This window comes from Phaenicophaeus curvirostris, chromosome 6 (assembly GCF_032191515.1).
Source record: "Phaenicophaeus curvirostris isolate KB17595 chromosome 6, BPBGC_Pcur_1.0, whole genome shotgun sequence".
Taxonomy (NCBI): Eukaryota; Metazoa; Chordata; class Aves; order Cuculiformes; family Cuculidae; genus Phaenicophaeus; species Phaenicophaeus curvirostris.
Window position 1 is genome coordinate 37126603 of NC_091397.1, and position 13756 is coordinate 37140358.

Consider the following 13756-nt stretch of genomic DNA (forward strand, 5'->3'; position numbering starts at 1 on the left):
TTTGGGTAGTATCACTTAACAACTCATTTGGCACAAATGAACACTTTTTTTTTTCCCCCCAGCTTTTAGAAATAAGGTAATCACTAGAATATTGTGGTTTGTGATTTACATGTGTTTATAGGAAGATTTTTTTAATTGCTATGGATTAGCATCCACTCTTGTACAATAAAATTTTAAGCACTAGAGTGCCCTGAATAGTGTCCAAAGATCAGCTTGTTAAATAAGAAATAAGGGAAAGATACTGGCATTATTTCGATCAATCCTATTTAGGTGTAGATAAATTATGAAATATCTTAACAAGGTTTGTGGACTGAGAGTTTGAGAGAAATTGGTTTTTTTATTTTTAGGAAAGCAAAGCTGTATTCTGAATAACATGAATTTTAAACATTATGGTTTTACTTTGAAATTTGAAAGTTTTTCTGTTATACGCAGCAGTGTATTTAATTTTCATAGAGAGCTTTTCATTATTATTGCAGTGTAAAAACAACTAGATATCCAAATATTGTCCTCTTTACAGACCTAATAAGATGTACTTCTGAGAGTGTTTATGTTCTGTTTGATATATATATATATATATATAAATACTGACCATTTCCTATGCTAAATATTAGTCTTGATTACTCAGTCTGGAGTCATGGTCTCTTCTTTGTGTGTTACATATCCCCTGAAAGAGATTGTGTAAATATGAGTTGATTTTACTGATGATACACAAGCCACTTAGAGGAAAACACCTCACTCATCCACAGTTGTCGAGTTTGTGAAAATAACAAGCAGCATCTATGTTAAGCATAAGTGAGTAAACATGGATCTTTTAGTATGTAATCATGTTTTTCTTAAGTCACTTTTCTGATGCCCATTATATTTTAATGTATTAATGTCATTAGAATGTAAAGTTTATCCCCACAGCCCAAATTATCTTTACCTACTACAGTGTATACCAGGCATGCACAGGTGAACAAATTATTAATATAACTAACATATAACTATTATGGGGGTTTTTTGTCGTCTTTAGAAAATATAACAAAAATTAAGTCTTATATTTTTGCTTCCAGCTTGAAGGAACCACTCCTTTACAATTCTTCTCAAAATCTCAAGTGCACAGACATCTCCGTGTAAGAAAAATTGCTTTCATCAAGCCTTCTTCTCATTTTCTCCAGCAACAAAGTTGACCCTCTGTCTAATGTATTTAAAGAACAACCAAAAGGAATAACTGAAAGTCAAACTGAGAGAGATATTTCTTTTCCATCCCTATTGAGCCTGTATGCTGCGTGCTTCTCCTTGCTGTTTCAGTGCACTACTACTCTGTTGTCTGACATTAATTTGCATTATTATTTGAATGTGAAGGTGGATGATTCCTTCATACAAGTATATTAAATTGAAGAAGCAAAAGGACACTGAAATTTAAATTTTGTATGTCAGGATCTGAACTGCAGTTTACTCTAGAGATTGTCAAATCTGTATAGTGCTCACAGAATCCAGTCAGTGGGAACTTTGTGTCATCTTCATAGACTTAATCATCATCATTTTTGGCCCACTTTTTTATAGCTCCTGAGCAGACATTGCCACTTCAATCAACGGCAGCTATGCATGCTCAGCACTTCTGAGAGAAACAGACTGTTTAAATTAAGCAGATTTGGTTTACTGAACTGAAAATCAGCATATGTACAAGCTCTGAAAGACTGAGAAGTAGGTAACATTTGTCTGTAAGGTACATGCATCCACAATCTAAAGCAAAAACAGCTTTGCCAAGTCATGATTAGAGCTGATAGCTCCGATGTTTGAAAGTTTAGGACTATCATACTGCGTGTGAATATATACATGTAAGTTCAGAGAAATGTAATCCTAATGAAATTCAAACACAATAAAGCAATAAGGAAGAAGAAAAACTTGAAAAAATCACAGAAGTCTTCATAACACTTAATTCATTTAGATTAAATACAGTTTAAACCATGCCTTACTTTGCTGTAAAGTCTAATGTGTTGACATTTTTCTTTAATGTAATCATTTGCTTTAAACAGGATTGTAATATAGCATATCATTCCTCAGTCTTCCTTATGGCAATATGTGGCTCTTTTATTCATCTAGAGAGTGGAGCTACTAGAAGGCTCCACACGTACAGTCGTAACACTAGAACTGGCCAAACTGAAAAGGGTATATATAATTTGAAAGTATCTAAACAAATGAAGCAAACTAAATTAAATTGATAGTATTCCTTTAAACATGCATTGCATTTTAGAGCTTGATCCTATGCTACCTAGATTTTGTAGCATATTAGTCTCCGTGTGTACTTCATGTTGGATTTTCTGAAGATTATGGCAGCTCATACTGTATGAGCTATAAGGAGTAATAAAGAAGTTTTTATATTTCTGTATGTGATGTGCCATTCTGATCTAAAACAAACTTTGACATTGTAGAATTCTGTATTTGATACATGAACAAGAAAAGATTATTTGCACTTCCTAAGGTTTTGTTTTGCGTTTTTAGGGCTTTTTAAGGTGATTATGCTAATATAATTGTTAAGGGACATCCTAAATTACACATATGCATGATACCTGTGCAACTCTGAGACTTCTTGAATTACACTAGCAAAAAAATAAAAGGCAAACTGATTGAAACAGAATAAACAAAGCTATAGATGATGCAAGAGAAAAAAATCTGTCTTCTACTGTTTCTAGGCTGAGCGAATGCAAAAGCAGCATAAAAGCAAGCAGATGTCACTCCAAATATATAGTGGGTGATTCTACTTCTAGGCATGATTTATTTCTGAAGAGTGACATGACAGTCTTGCTTAATGATTCTGTAGCATTCGAGAGGAGATCCCGTAACTTTTGTGATGATTCATGCCCGAATATTTTGTACGCTTGTTAACTATTCCGACCAGCTCAGCTAAAAAGCAAGAGAGCACGCATACAAACTGGATTATAGTTTCTTGCGCAGACTTGTATATTAGCATCCAGTTAAGAGAGCCAGTTGGTGACTTATACACCCTCAGCTCAGCTTTCACAGGTGTCACCAAGGGCATCACTTTTAAAAAATGGGGTTACACAACTGTAATGACGACACTATTTGGCAGGGAGAGCTTCTGTTACAGGAAGTGAGACATGAGTAATAAATAGCTCTGGGTGACTACAGGGGCCAGGGTTGGGTTTGTGGGCCTGGCAGTTTTTTTGGGGGGAAGAAGCCCTCAAATCCCTCCCAAAATAGCAACATCTATACATGACTACAAAAAGCTATATGGAGTCACAACTAAGGCAATGAAATTCTTTTTTTCATATTGTTTTTTACAGTAATTTTTCAGAGCAAAGCTATGCTTTGAACCACACCTTAAGCCTTTACGCAACAACTTAGTTTTTCTACTGTGTTATAGGCATCAGATTCTTTAATTACTTAAGGCTGAAAACGAATTTAGGATTTGGTAATGAAAATTGAATGGATTAATCGAACAATTTAAGCACCCTTCAAATCACCAGTGGAAATTGTAACTTTTATTTATACGTATAAAATACATATACATGCAATATGTACAGACCAGAACATCATGTACTGATAAATTAAATCTTAACACTAGGCTAAATGGAATCTCAGACAGGTTGTAGTATGTAATGAGGGCAATTATTTAAATAACTATTTCATGCTGTTAGGATGCTTCTTTGCCAGAGATGTCACAGTATTCTCAATTCTATGTCTGCTTTACTTCCAAGAACTTTGAGAAGAAATTTAAATAGCCACCAGACCACTATAACTAAGATGTGTGCTGACTTTTCAAGCTTTTCCTATTTCCTGAGGGAAATAAAACAGTTCTCAGTTCCTGGTATGCAAGACAGCCACATTCATTTTTCAGAAGGACCAGTTGCGTATGTGCATTTATCTGCTTGTGTATATTATGGAGAGAACGTTTGGCTGGGTTTCTTTTACAACTTCTATCTAAACATAAAAATATAGGTTGATATAACTAAAATTTAGTTGCTTGAAATTATGTTATAGTTGTCATGTTCCTTATTAACTGTCATTGATAAGCATAGGAGTAATTCCTGGACTAAAAAGTAGCTTGCTAAGTATAATATGTTGTTACAGTTACAAAGTGAAGACACCCCCCCACCCCCCCCAAAAAAAAAAACCCCACAAAGAAACAGGAAAAGAATTTGAAAATTTCATGCTGGATGAGGAAAAGCAGTAGAAAATATCTTATTTCAAGTTAGCTATTTAAAGAGTTTGACTTGTTCCTCTTTGTCAGATTTAAAGGAGGGGCATCCAGAAGGGCTACTAGGAGGTGTAAATGTTAAGCCAGAAATTATTTGGATCAAGAAAAAAGTTGTAAGGAAGGCATTGTTTGTAAACTAGTTGTATATCACAAACAGCAACCAATACATTTATCAGTATGTATAGATAAACTGAAATTGATGTGAGCTTTTCTTACATGTAACTATTTTACTGATGGCTCTATTTTTGGCAACTGAATGTCAAGTTAAAGGGCAAACTGGACAAAACTATTTTACATTTGCCCTTGAATGCACTAGGTTAGGATAAGAAATTGTGAGAGTTTTGCTTGGAGATTTCATTAAAAAAAATCCAGAGGCTTTTAATTTGAAATCATTCCTTTGATAAGGACAACTGAAAGTTTACAGCCCAGCATATAGCCTGGAAAGTAACGCCAGGGGCTCCCCCAGCTGCTCTGACGCCAGCCCATGACTGGCACGGTGCTAAGTCTGTACAAGGTCAGCAGTTGGAGGCGATGTGGGCTACCCGGGTGCCCCAGCAGTGAGCCTGGGAACGCAAGGTAGTCATCACTGGCTGCCCACCTGGGAGTAGGTGGTCTCCACCCTAAGCCTGGCAGCTGGCTGAAACCCAGGACTGAGAACTGTCTGGTTTAGCTGACAAGGCAGGGGAGTGGAGTTTGCAGGGGAATGGTAAAGGTTAGGGGGGAGAGAGAGAGAGAGAGAAACAAGTAGGTGCAAAAGTATAAGCTGCTATCCCTGGTGAAAGCTACTGCTGTTTGCAGCCTCTCGCTGGCTGGGAGGTTGCTGTAACAAAAACGCTTGGAAGGTCAGGATGCGAAGATGTGAAGGTTATTAATGCTGGTGTACTGAAGACCTGATACACAATACCCGTGCTCTCATTTCTCAATACTGCATATATTTAGAGTGATGCCATTTTCTGATCCTTTTGCCTATTCTGTATTTGCACTGTGAGGTCTGATTTTGAGTCCCATGTTATTAATTCTATTAATAGTTTATATTTTCAGTCATTTACACTTTCCCCTATTTCCAAACATGTCAACAAATAAAATATACTTAACTATTTAAAAAACAGCAGTTAGAAGATGATGTTAAAAAGCAAACAGTTCCTGGCTTTGATTTAAAAATTAGAAATATTTTCTCTGTTAAGTAATGTGCTTGGTATGTTTCTCATGCTTAAAGGAGGCATTTCATTTCAATTAGTAAGGCTTTTAAGTGTATTCAGTACTTGCATCCTTCTCCCTCCCTTCCTAAAAATCATCTCTGGAAATAATGGAGGCAAATCTCAGTTTTCTATGCTTTCAGTATTTCTGGTTTTGAGCAGACCTTGCCTTTGAACAGTCTTAGTGTTACATTAAATTAATAAAACAACAAAATTGTTCCACTACAGCAAAAATGAAATTAGTTTCACTAACTGGAGGTAAAATTACTAGTTGTCATTAATGGAGTTTATTTCATGGTAGTTAAATTTCTTGTCTGCAGTGGTAATCTTCTCAAATAAGTATGAAGGTACTCTCTCCCCTTTAATTATTTCCTTTGCACCATACAACAAAGCTTTTGGCTTTGTCCTTTTTACTTTTGTCTTCTTAAGGTGCCTCTGCATGAATGATGCAACTGGATTTATTTGTTTGTATATCAGTGCTAAAAACCCCACAAAACTGCATTAAAAAAGTACAGATCTTTCAACTTAAAATTCAGATTTTTTGTTTTCCCTGCTGAACAATGAGTGATTTGAAATCTGTTCATGTACTTCTCTCTCTGTTCTGGATTGTGTTTGCAGTCTACCATGTATCTGTTCTCTTTGCTCCAAGGCTTGTGTTGTACCTATATGATGTCTCCTGAAGCACCAATTTCTTGTTTGAACTCCAGAGAAGTACCCCCTTGATTCTGAAGTATCCTAAGCTGCTTAGGTAAGAGAAATCACTTCCAAAACTGCTTGATAGTTTCCTGGCTGGTTTGCAGGCTGTAAGGTGATGGCAACAATATTTTATAAGTTTGCATGGTTTACTCTAGACTGCCAACACCATAGAAGCTAAAGTGGCCTCCCTCACAGTGGTTTATTTCCTAACAGTCCACAGTTACCTCCTTATACCCGTCCATCCCAAGTGGCTCTTCTTTGAGCACGTGCTAAATGAGCTACACCAGATGACACCAATCCCCCATGTGGCTTGTGGGCAATATATTATCCAATGAGACTTTCTAACATTGCTCATAGCTATAAGAAATCAAAAGGTTGTAACAAAGGCTGGCAAGAACACAATTTGATTTTACCTGCATTATGTTAGTTGCTTAGTATTGTTGCTAATGGACTAGCAAAAGTTTGGAACAGTAGGCTGCAAAGAATTAAATATCTAGGAAAAATAGTTTGAATAATAAAATTAACAAGTGTCGGAACCTTCATATTGTGTTTAGTTAGATTCATTTAAAGAAAGCCATTTTTAGTACATGGAGGAAGAGGAGAAAATACTGCACAAAACATTTTCGGTGCAAACTGTTATAATACACTTCAAACAAGAATTATATAATAACACGATGGTGGTTAATGCATTATGACAGCAAGTGAAGTGTTATCTTTTGTACTGTATCTGAACAGAGCCAAAAGGAAGTTATGCCTTCCTTCTAAGTATCTGTGTATATATTTATAGTATAATTCTGAAATGTTAACTGTTTGCAACTCTTTTTCTGCCCATAAAGATCTTTTTCTTTTCTCTCAGTGCCCTAACTGCAAGATGATCTTGATGATTTGGATTGTGGTAGCTTATATTGAAGAATGAGTTAAATGAAGGCCATCATGTAGAAATAACTTTTCTTGCTATTTTGGATAGTCACAGGTATGAACTGAATAAGACAGAAGAATTTTAGAAGAACAACACGTGACACTTTATGCTTGGAAATCAAAGACTAAATAACATGTCTCTGTTATAGTCATTACAGGGAGGAGATAGAATTACATCTCTGCTTCCACGAGTTCTGTGGACTCAGACCCAAGTATCCACATCAGGCCCTCCTGCCTGAGCACAAGCTCTGGCCTTCATTTCTTGAAAAAAATTCAGAGTACCACTTCTGAGACTAAGTATTATCACATGTGTTCATTATAAAAGACTCACAGAGTAAAAGATGTACTGAAAATTCTTGAATAAGGAGCGACTTATAACTCTGAATTTCTTTGTTTGCATGCAAATTGCTGCTAAATCAGAATAAGAACCCCACAGTGTGGCTCCTGGTTTCATAAGAAGGACCTGGCAGTGTTGGAAATAATAATCAAATGGCCCCAAATCCTTTAATTTAGGTAGAAAGAGTAATACATGACATGGTTGTCTTGCTCTTTTTATGTCAGGCTAGTTTACTTTATGTTGTATTACCAAACAAATGTGTAAAATTCCTAGTAACTTTCTAGAACTGAAATTTCAGATTATGACCTCCGACCCAAAGACACCAAGTAAACTTAATGCTGAGGCAGTCCTCATCAACTCAGCATTTCTTTTGTCTTATCTTCTACACATTATTCCAAATGAAGTTTCAGAGGCTGGTGGACAAGTTGAGGTCAGCTTAGTATTTCTTGATGTAATAGTTTAAGTTCATATTGCATTTAATAAGAATTGAACTGTATAATTGAAATGCTTAGGTTAACACCCTGTCCCCTTTCAGAGCCTCAGGGATGTCCAGGTGATTGAAGCCAGTTACGAGAGAAAGGGCTTGTGTGAAGACTTGTCACTGTTTTGTGGTGATAGGGTTTTTTTGAAGGATTTTTTTCCTCTGTATATGTAACATTGCAATACTTCAATTACAGGCATCAGAGTCTATTTTGCATAGTTGGAAAACTGGTATTGTGCCATTTAGAAAGTAAGTGATCCATTGAAATAGATATGCACATCAATAAGGAATAGCTTATATTAAAAATTCAGTAAGTAATATTTGATATTACAAATTCAATAAGGAATATTTTATATAAGTACATAAACACCGTATATTTTATATTAATAATTAAACATAACTACACTGTGAGATGTACCTGGTATATGTTAAGCCAAAACCAATGTCTTTCGCCTTTTTGAAATAAGCAGGTAAATACTATATGTGTGTGAGAGAAGAGTTACAAGTCCAAGTGTCAAAATAAAGTGAGCAAAGTCTGAGAGAGAACAATTTTATGATTAGAATTTGTGTTTAATTTGAAATAGTGCAAAATTACATAGTTAGTTGGATCATCCTGAGCAGTTTGGTAATTGCTTCCTTTTAAATATAGTTTTCTCAAATCAAAGAAGTTCTTCATATCTCAAGATTCTGTCTTGGCAGTATTTCTTGGCAGACAAGGGGGATAATAAGAACAACGCATGTCAGCATGTCATCCCTACACACAGGTGAGCTCCTAGAGATGATGAAATAGTATAAGAATACAACAAGGGGAGCATCTCTTTTCATTATGTGTGTAGGCAGTTAAGTAAGGATGTCTTCACCACAGGATTAAAAATATTTTGAATTATAAATCTGGAAACAGTATCAAATGGTCCATGTTTCAATCCCATACTCACCACTAAGCTGTTGTTCAGTATCTTGAGTTTTCCAGACTCACTTTTCTCACACTTTATGTGCATACCATCAGACCTACCACACATTTGTTTCTAAAGCACTTAAAAAAAAGCCATCTATCATGTATGCAAATTAATACTGAATAATAACTCTGCTCCTGTAGTAATTCAGCAGAGGCGATGAAGTAGTCACTGTTTTCAGCTGAAAGGTAAGTTACTCTTCTTTATGTGGAAGTGCCGTATGGGCCTGTCATTGAGAAGTAGGTCAGACATAAAAGAAATTTTGGGCCTGAAGACCTTGGTCTCTTCAAACAAATATTCCACCCTACTCAGTGGGTGGCAGAGCTTGTTGTAGATCCTGGGAGCTAGAAAAATAAGTTGAGGAGGGTGAGAAACACTTCTCTCCAAAACACCTGAAAAGTAAGGGTGGCTGGGAATCTGGAGTGTGACGAAGCTCAAGAAAACAGCAGTACTGGGATACTACCCTGAATGCTGACAAATTCCTAATCTGAAATTGGTTGAGTGTTCTTAGAGATCTGTTACACTGATAACCTTCCCATGTCCTGAATTCAAGCGCTAGTTGATAGATCTAGCTATATAAAACTATTGTCTTTGTGCTTTTATCTGTAATGGCTTTTATGTAATCACTGAACAAAAATGTGTATTCTGTTTCATAGATTCTAGACACTGTGAAGTAGGGAAGTAGCGTAAGTATTCCTAATCACTGGTTTCTATATTCTGCATCCACCAGTTTCATAAATCTGATGCCACAGAAGGAAAGTGAATGTTTTCCTTAATGACCTATCAAATTATACAGTATTATATTCAGGAAAAATACTTACTTTTTCTCCTTGAGATAGTTACTTACCTTGATAGTTGCAAATATCATTCAGTCCACTTCTTTACGAATCTGTCATGCTATGACTCAGTGGCTTTCTGCAGCAGTGAATTCTGCTGGAGGTAGCATCTCCAGTGACATGGTTTTAGCTAAAGGGACCACACAAATTAAATTAATTTTTTTAGCTCTTCCCATCTGAATAACCTCAGTATCTCAAGAGCTTTGCATATGTTCTTAGCCCTGCTGAATAGAAATGATTAAGCAAAATAATTTGCAGTCTTTTAATGGCAGTGCTTAAGGGAAAAATTTTATCATAGAATCAGAAAAATCCCATCAGGGAGATAATTGTGTCTTATGAATGTGTATCTCAGTATGCTTAAAAAACATCTAAATAAGCAGACTTAGGTTTGACCTTTCTATCAGCAGCTGGGCATGCAAAGAGGAAAACTAACCATATATTTGCAGGAAATTGGGTAGCATAACTGTTCTTGATTAAAATACTAATGGAAGCACCAAGATACAAAATAGCTTACCCAGGATGGGTGACCAGAGCACTGGGAGATCTAGGAAGGGAACCCAGGTCTCCTCAAAACCAAACCACTTGCCTGCCACGAAGAAGCTCTGCCTTCAAAAGCAAGTTATTTTCTCTTTTTAGATACAGGGTTCCTTCCCATACAGATTTTTGAGGGTGGGAGGGTGTTCATACTGTGATTAGAGAAGTAAGAATGAAAGTACTAAAGTGTGAGTAATTAAAAAATCGAAGTCATGACTAGCATCACTGTTGATATAAAGGATCTGCTGGTTTATGGCATCATTGGCTCCCTTTTGTGCCCCCCAGAGCTTTTAAAGCACAATTAAAGTGAAATGGAAGTTAGGATAAAGGTTTTGATGCTCTAGAGATAGCAGAAACAAAATGTCATTTAACAAGGTAGTGATAAAATGAAGATTTCTGTTTTAGGAATGTAAGACTCTTGCAGGATCAAATCCTGTCACTTGCTTTTAAATCTCTCCACGTTTTATATTTCCATTCTCAAAAAAGATGGTCTTTCAGCTGAATAAATCCAAGAAATTTTTTGCCTCCTGCAATTCTAACTAGTGAGCCAGTTTACTGCAGTGGTTCTTGGTCATCTTAAATGCCTGAGCTTGCACTTTGTACTCTTGGAAAGAGAGGTGTGTGGTATGAAATGTGATCTCTGAACAACTTTCCCACTAGAGCAAAGAGGTTTTCTTCCTTCCCAAGGTGCAGAGCAGCAGTGCTGTCAGCTTTTATTCACTCTGAAGTGAGTTAATTCCTCTTGTCTTGTCAGTTTGAGCATCTGCAGCCTTTAGGCTGCCTTTCAGCTATCTTTCTCAGACAATGTCCTTGCACTTTTCACAGCTTTGTGCATTTTGAACATGCTCACAGATCTGACTTTTCCCTCAAGTCACTACTATCTTCATTCAAATGGCTATTAATGAACATTTTTGCTCAGTTTTGCCTTGCTGACATCAGACCAATATCTGGGCACCACAGGTGAATATAAGAATACATATATATATATATAAAACAGCAAGTAGACTGTTTGCCAAGCAACCATAAAGTCAGCCACATGGTAAAGAAGTTTAATATTGTATGTCCAGCAAATTACTTAGAGGAGCCCATACTTTGCACATGGAAGGATTATACAGCTGATGTAGAAACTTTTGGTTTTGTTAATTCCACTGTAGGTATGGTTTTATATTTATAATACTGACAATGATTCTGTAGAGACTTAGTTATAGTCTTCTAGAACAGTGTCATCTGGTGGTCATTGTAAATCACAACATTTAGATGCAAAAGTAGAAATGGCAATCAAATGAGGCTAGAGATTTCGTCTGATTATACATTTTATTAATAGTAAAGCTTTTAGGGTTCTAATGACAGCACTATAAAGGATTTACTTCACACAGCTATTTCTCCTTATGCTGTAGGCTGCATGTACAATGACTTGTCAGTTTTCACAGCACTATTAGATAATGAGCTGTCCTTTGTAACCTTTGTGCAGAAGTAAAGATCATAATACTTCCTAACTGAAACTGATTACTTGTGCATCTATGTATGGTACACTCTCTGACTGCTTTAACATCAATATTAATATTTTGAATTTTATGAGTAGGAGTAAAAACTGCAATTATTACTGAATGCCACATTTAGAATCATAGAATCACCAGGTTGGAAAAGACCCATCAGATCACCGAGTCCAACCATTCCCATCAAACACTAAACCATGCCCCTTAGCACCTTATCCACCTGTCCCTTAAACACCTCCAGGGAAGATGACTCAACCACCTCCCTGGGCAGCCTGTTTCAGTGCCCAATGACCCTTTCCGTGAAAAATTTTTTCCTAATGTTCAGCCTGAACCTCCCCTGGCGGAGCTTGAGGCCATTTCCTCTTGTCCTGTCCCCCATCACTTGGGAGAAGAGGCCAGCACTCTCCTCTCCACAACCTCCTTTCAGGTAGTTGTAGAGAGCAATGAGGTTTCCCCTCAGCCTCCTCTTCTCCAGGCTAAACAACCCCAGCTCTTTCAGCTGCTCCTCATAAGGCCTGTTCTCCAGCCGTTTCACCAGCTTCCTTGCTCTTCTCTGGACTCGCTCCAGAGCCTCAACATCCTTCTTGTGGTGAGGGGCCCAGAACTGAACACAGTATTTGAGGAGTGGTCTCACCAGTGCCGAGTACCATAAACGTTCATAAACTGTAAAGAACAGTCAAATGTATGTAAGCTCTGGGCAGTAACTCCTGTTACATGATTAGTGCTCCCTGTTGCCTAAGTTTGTTTACTCTGTTACTAGTTCATGTTCATTTATTTTTAAAGTAACTCCCTCAATGTCAAATATTATCCAGTAGGAATAATAGGGATATTTTGTATTAGACATTATTTTAGCATGATGATGATGATGATGTAAGGAAAAATCCGAACATGGCAAAACCTCTTTTCCAAACAAAATTTAACCAACATTAAAAAGATATCAGCTATGCTACATATGTTATCTTGCTTTCATCTTGCTTTCTTTTATTTCTTTTCAAGTTTGTGATGGATGACTGGATTGAAAGAATTAGCTGCTAGCAAATTCATGCATTTTTTCACAAAGTAATTAGAGTTGTACTTGTGGAAATGAGTATTGAAAGCTATATTCATAATTCATGCTTATGGCTGTTTTGTGACTTCCAGAAAGCTGCTGTAACTTAAAGACAGCATTTTAGAAGTCAGATGAGACCGGAGACCATATGCATGAATGCTTTAACCATCATTAGCAACTAAGATAGTTACTGGTTGAGATAGTATTGATTCTTTCAGCAGCTTGCTTATTAGCTGAATTTGAAGTAGCAGCCAGTGGGATTACTTCAGTTTAAAGCTAAGCAAATTACTCAGCAAAGACTGTGTGTTCCTGAGCATTCTGAAATAAGTGTGGCACATACAGCTACCCAGCTCCTGCCTGCCTCTGTCTCTGTTGCAGCAGCTCCTGTACTCAGGGGACTCAGTACACTGAGCCAGCAGAAAATTATTTGCCGTTTTGTCAGGTTAGTTTTCTGCAGACTCAACACTCAGAAGTGACCAAGGGAAAGGTCTGACAAGCAGTGGAGCTAGGACAAAGCAAGGAATGGGACTGCAGGGATGTGTGGGCCACCATCGCTCACAACTAGAGAAGCCTAGACTGCTATGATAAGTCTTTTTACATTTATCCTCTATTCCCTTTCCCACAGAAATTCATTAATAACCACTGTACATTTAATTTGGAACAGACCTTTACTCTTAATTATCTACCATAACCAGTGGTGTTTGCAGATATACATTTATCTTTTCTAGACCATACAATAATGTCACATTTCTCTTGTTTAGCCCATGTTAAGTGGTGCACTTAAGAATGATAAAAAAGGAGGGACAAATCTTAACTTTCAACTACTTTTAACTTCACAAAGAAATCTAAAATAAGATTGACCCTCTTAGAGCACTATTTAAGGTTCTATTCTGTTAAATAAGGAATTTTGACACCATAGGTGTGTAAGAATATGGTTTTAGACATTTCCCCAAGGACTTCTGTGCCATGTAGAGTAAATGCTTTGTGTATTGCAAAATGTTTTAATCAAACTTGCCCAGGTGCTAAAACATTTAAAGCTCTCTTAGAAGGCTAATGGTAG